Source organism: Dysidea avara, chromosome 15 (genome assembly GCF_963678975.1).
Source record: "Dysidea avara chromosome 15, odDysAvar1.4, whole genome shotgun sequence".
NCBI classification, from domain to species: domain Eukaryota; kingdom Metazoa; phylum Porifera; class Demospongiae; order Dictyoceratida; family Dysideidae; genus Dysidea; species Dysidea avara.
Window position 1 is genome coordinate 10,752,557 of NC_089286.1, and position 5,769 is coordinate 10,758,325.

The window sequence follows — 5,769 nt, forward strand, 5'->3', positions numbered from 1 at the left end:
TTATAGAAATTATTTAATTAAGGTAGCCACAGATTATAGGAAAGTAAAAAAGTACAGTAGTATAGTAGCCAATATATGGTTGAAATAGGCTTAGTATAGTCTGATAATACACCGCAGTGTACTAGTGATTTAATCTCTAATATATGACCGTCTTAAATGTATTCAATAAGCTTGTTATAGTAAAGTCCTAATCTAATAATATATGCTGTACTATTTCATTCCAATACTAACATAATAAGACTGTTATAGACCTTATTATTCTGAGCTTTTTTCACAGTGCAATAGAACACTTGTTTGTCAAGGTCCAATCCCTTGACAAAAATTAATCTGGCTGAAATAGTGTTTTATTGGAAGAAAATCCCTTGACAACTAGTGTTACCATAGTGATACATGCCCATAGCAACAACACGGTTGCTAGGTAACTGTTGCTAAGGCAAACATCACTTTGGGACCATAGCAACAGTTGTTAAGTGTGATTGGTCTTTGCAGTGGTAATTTTTTAAATTTCTGTTGCTTAGTAACAGTTGCTATGGTTGTCAGATTATTTTTTAATTTGTAATACCATAAATTTGCTTTATTTTCATGTAAAAATTTTTTGCAATAAAAAATTTTATGTAAATAGTTTTGAATGATTTACATGAATGACTGCTCTATTAGAGTAGTTCAATCTTATGTAAAATTTTTGTGTAAGAAATTTTCATGAAATTAAAGTTTTTAGACATCAGCCTATTATGCTTTTAATTTTGCCTATTATGTTATGCTGCAGTGTAGTGTTGCTCCAGTATTAAGAAATCTGTTAGTATAGTATTGGTATTAGTATTTAACCTTGACTTTCAATGATAGTAAAGTACTCAGTATTACTTTTGGTATGTAAATTTTAAAAGTAAGTATTTTAAAGTATTTACTACCAAAACTTGATTTGTTAAAGCATAGGTTACCAAAAGTTATAGTAAGTAGTCAGTACATCACATAATTATATCTAACCAGTTATATAGTAACAATTAGTCTGAATCTGCCAGTGCAATCTACAGATTTCTTTGAATAAATATTTCTGTTTAAATTTTTGTTTCTCTTTCCACTAGTAGCATCCCACCAGTTGAAAAAATGTGCTCTATAGGGGCAGTTGAGGCTGGTACTGCTAAAATATCAGGCCATTAAGGAGCTAATACTGGAAAATGCCTGTTTCTCAACCCAGTAATCTAATGGATCTATTCTATGCTCTTCAATGGTTATACTGGCATGTGATTATTTAATAACTCCCAAATTCCAAACAGTTACAATGAACTCCAACAATTCCAGATACCAAAGCGAACTAAGCAATTAATATACTCTATACTAATGACAGACCAAACAACATGAGCAAAGTAATTATTTGAGCCTAAGCACAAAGAACACTTTTAAGGCTTGCCTACTTGTGGTGGCTTTGAAAAGAAATCTTCAAAAGTTTATATGCTGTAAATAATGTAAGAACTCAGCTGAAATACTGAATAAACGAATCAGTCACTTATGAAATACTAACTAAATCTTGATGAAGCAATTATAAGCAAAGAGTAAGTACTTAGTATCTAACCATCCCTTTACTAAAGTATTGAGTATCTCTTTAGTAAATCATCCAACATGTGGTATAGTATTAGTAAGTAATACTAACAGAAAAAGGACTATACTTTTCCCAAAGTAAGTATTAGTAAAAGTATATTGGAACAACACTACTGCAGTGCTAAAATTTTTGCCTATTATGCTCACAATTATTGCCACAGTTCACATGTTTTGTTACTTTCTAATGAATAATGATAAACTTTGGCTTATGAACAACTGGTTAAATGTAAAAAGTACTCATTGTGCAATAAGAATTTTGCTGCATTGTAAACTATAATAACAGTCATGTTAAATAACTACTTAATGCCATATCAGTGGCATCGACTGTTGTAAGACAACCTTTTTCAGTGGCGTGCATTTTTGCATGCAGTATGACAATTATTCTGCCTATTATGCTAGCATTATGCTTGATGTTTTCAGGCACCTATTATGCTCAAAATTAAACCAGCATAATAGGCTGGTGCCTACAAGCTTTGCATACAAAAATTATTTTACAACAAAAAGTAAATTACGGTAGGATGGCTGGCTGTGGTATTCAGGATTAATAGTTCTTGCATTGTAAATAGGAAGGAAATAGTGCTTGGCTTTGACTCGCATTATCACTGCTTGAAGGTTCTTAGTTTTTAAGCTGTAGTTGTACCAAGTTAGCTATACTGATAGTAAAATATCAGTAACTTTAAGTATATAATATGGAACATATTGTTTTACTAAGTTTTAAACTCTCAGTAAAACATCAGTGAATGCGGGTTTACTAAAAAACTACTAAAATAACAAACAATTAACTGTTCCATATACTAGACACTCTAGTAAACTAAGAAACTTCAAGCAGTGTATTTTACTCCTTCCTGTTTACAATGCTTGCACTATTAATCCCAAACACCACAGCCACCGTCCTATTACATATACAGAGTTTTCAGCTTCTCTGGCAACCAATGCATACAACACTACAAAAATGGATCGGATTTACGTATATTTCCTTGTTTCAGGAAACTCACGGAAAGACGATCTTTCAAAGCCCTCTAACTTTCCATATATTTACATTGTACGGTAAACATATGTAAAAAATTGTTAAGTTTTTAAAATGTATGCAATGGAAGTTATTTAGCTAAGAATTTCATTACTGATGGATACTACTGAATGAGACTACAACGCGCGAGCTAGTTAGACTGCTAGACGATCGCGACAAGCAAGCTTAAGCAGCCATGCCAGGGATTACTGGTACAGGGCGCTCTGAATGGTCACTCTGAGTTAGATCTAGTCTACCTATTCGGCTATTATCACCAGGTAATCTAGTTGAAGTCGTTATCGCCATCGCAGAGTAACCTAGCCTCACCGCAAAAACTTGCAGCAGCGCATCATTGCGCTAATGTTTCTTGGAAATGTTAGTTTATTATAGTTTACGGAAGTTGTAACGAAGCTGCTGACGGTGATGTGTGATAGTTTGGCGTAATGATGTGCGATATATCGAAAAAATATCGATTTCGCGATAATTTTGTCGATATCGTTATCGTATCGATTTTCGATACTGCTTTAGCAGATTTCGATATTTATCGAAAAGGTAATATTTTGCGAAATATCGAAGAATATTTCGATAAATCTACAGCATTTAGTGTGTGATTGCGCAATCACGCTAGAAATGAAGGTTGGTTCTGTACTATCTAGCCACTTTAAAAACTTGTCTACCAGTTTCCTAGGCTTATTATTAGTTTTATGCAATAGTTTGTGTGTAAAGTGCATTTCAAGCATATTTATAAGTATCGTCCGCCCACGCAATTACACCACCCACACAATTAAAAATTATCGAAAATCGTATCGAAATTTAGATATTTACCCCAATATCGTATCGATAACATATCGAAATAAAAATCCTGATATCGCACACTACTAGTCTGGCGTAGACCCGCGCGCGCACTACGCCAGACTAGATGTGTGATACAGCTAGAGCAGTTAACGCTCAGGCTGAACGATGAAGTGGTGTGATAGTGGCGCGCACGGATGGAGGAGAAAGATTTATTCTTGCCGACCCGAAATTCTGCCACTGCCTTCAAACTATTGTGGCGCCATTACCTTGTACCGACTCTGTTTCCCGACTTTCAGTATCGCTGTGCCGCCTTTTGACACCCAAGTACAATAGAAGCAAGTATTAATTTGCCTGTGTTTGTTATAGTTGACTTTAGTGTAGCTCACGGATCGCGAGATGAGAGTTAGCTAACCGCAGTTTAGTACTGAGCAAATCACTTTGAGGGTAATGCTTGAGGTAAGTTGTATGTATGAGATATTGCACGTACTCACTTTGCATTGATTTTGTAGGGATGGAGATATATACAAGACAAAGAATGGGCTAACCACTGGCATGCCACATGAGAACTTTTAAAGTTTCAGGTTAGTGGTTTTTTATTAATGTGATTATTGGTTGTTAGTGTTGAATGTGAGTGTCTCCTCTAAGTATTGTGTATCTATCTGATAATCCAATTCTTGATCCAAAAAATCTGTAATGACACATACCCATGGCTCAAGTGTAAACACAGGAGGTACAGGTTGTATGAGGTGCTTACCACCAACCAGAGTGTTTATAGAAATATAGTTTAGGAGTTTAGGACGCAGCATAATTGTTTGACATTTCTGATGCTAATGGTTTTGTGTAGCATTCACCATACTGTGACATTCGGCTTGATTGCTTGTAGATACAGTGATGTGAAAATAGCGGCTATCTATATTATCAGGAGCTTATGAGCCGCCGAAGGCAGCGAAGGAGCATGGAACTCGGTGCCATCACAATCCAAATTATGTCACATCATTTGAAATAAATTGGATACGACACACACGAATATTATGTAATTGGCATGCGTCAGAACGCCCCAGCTGCCGTAGCTGAGGTGGAAGTGAAGACCAGTTCGAAATGCTAGAGGGCGCCTAACCAGTGTTGGAGAGGAGTACGCTTCACCGTCGCCATGCGTCACTGCCAGTCGCCTCCCTGTGCTTCTTCTGTGACGCCTTGGTGTTCCCTCATTGTTGAAGCGTGGCACGCTTTGGCGACGTCGACAGTTCAATCATGTACTTAGGCCTCCTCGACAATGAACACCGCCCGCTATGGCTGAGCTTGGGATACTACCGCCCCTTGATATTTTCGTCACTCGCAATTCCGTATACGGCTTCCAATAACAAGATTTTAGTTTCCTTATAAGGAAACTAATCGGCAAACAATTTGGATTGTGATGGCACCCGGCAGGCAGCGTAAGTTTCATGCTCCTTCGCCGCCTTCGGTGGCTCATAAGCTCCTGATATTATAATCTAACAAAATTTTGTAAGGTGGTTTCAGAATCTGAGCTAGTTGCATACACATCATTGTTTACTAAACATCAGATAAAATTATCCTTATTGCCATTAGCCTACACAAAAATGTAGCACTACTGTGGTCCAATGTTAAAAAGGCAAGTAATTTAGGCTGCATTTGTGTAGTGCTACTGTATGCAGGTCTATGCTTATTTATTCATACTCACTTTATATGTTTTATTGAAATTTTCAATGCAGAGAAAATCAAAAAACTTCAGGAATTGTACGAATTAGGTAGGTTTTCATGAGACAGTTGCATTTACTAGGTCAACTATGGTAGCTAGGTAAACTCTTATTGCTACAACAATATAATATCAAAATACAAGGAGGATTCCTAGTTCATCACTTCATATAGCTATAAAATATTGTGTACTGTTGTATTGTGATGTGTTTTTTTCTATTACCAGCAGTAGTTCACATGCGTATCTTCTTTTCGATAGCATTCTCTGCATTGGACCATTCAGCATGTAATAAATTATTGTTCAGGTATTGATCGCTGCCCAGGACAAGCTGTTGTGGCATCTAGATCGACTATTTACTGGTAAGTTTCTTGAAGGATAATTTTATAGTACAGTAATATAATATTTTTGTTAGGTATGTCTATTAGAAAGATACGACTTTAAGAGGTGGAATGTTGTTTGGAGAAAGATACAATACTAACAGGTATTTAATTGTACTGTACGATGTTTTGGCATTACATCTATTCTTTCCATTTACAGTGCACAGAAAACGTTTGGGCAAGGAATCTGCGATTTGTCAAGATCAACGACTTTATTGATGAAGACCAATGACAGACATTTTTATACTTTGACTGGTGTACTTTGTGTATGGATGGATGAC

At 36.0% G+C, this 5,769-nt stretch overlaps 1 long non-coding RNA gene across 1 annotated transcript; it reads left to right on the forward strand.

Moving 5' to 3' along the window:
- Positions 1 to 3,489: 3,489 nt before the first annotated feature.
- On the forward strand, positions 3,490 to 5,769 carry LOC136246006 (uncharacterized). Its single transcript, XR_010696202.1, has 5 exons — positions 3,490 to 3,853; positions 3,907 to 3,978; positions 5,370 to 5,470; positions 5,524 to 5,592; positions 5,649 to 5,769. It is a non-coding gene; the product is annotated as an uncharacterized lncRNA (long non-coding RNA).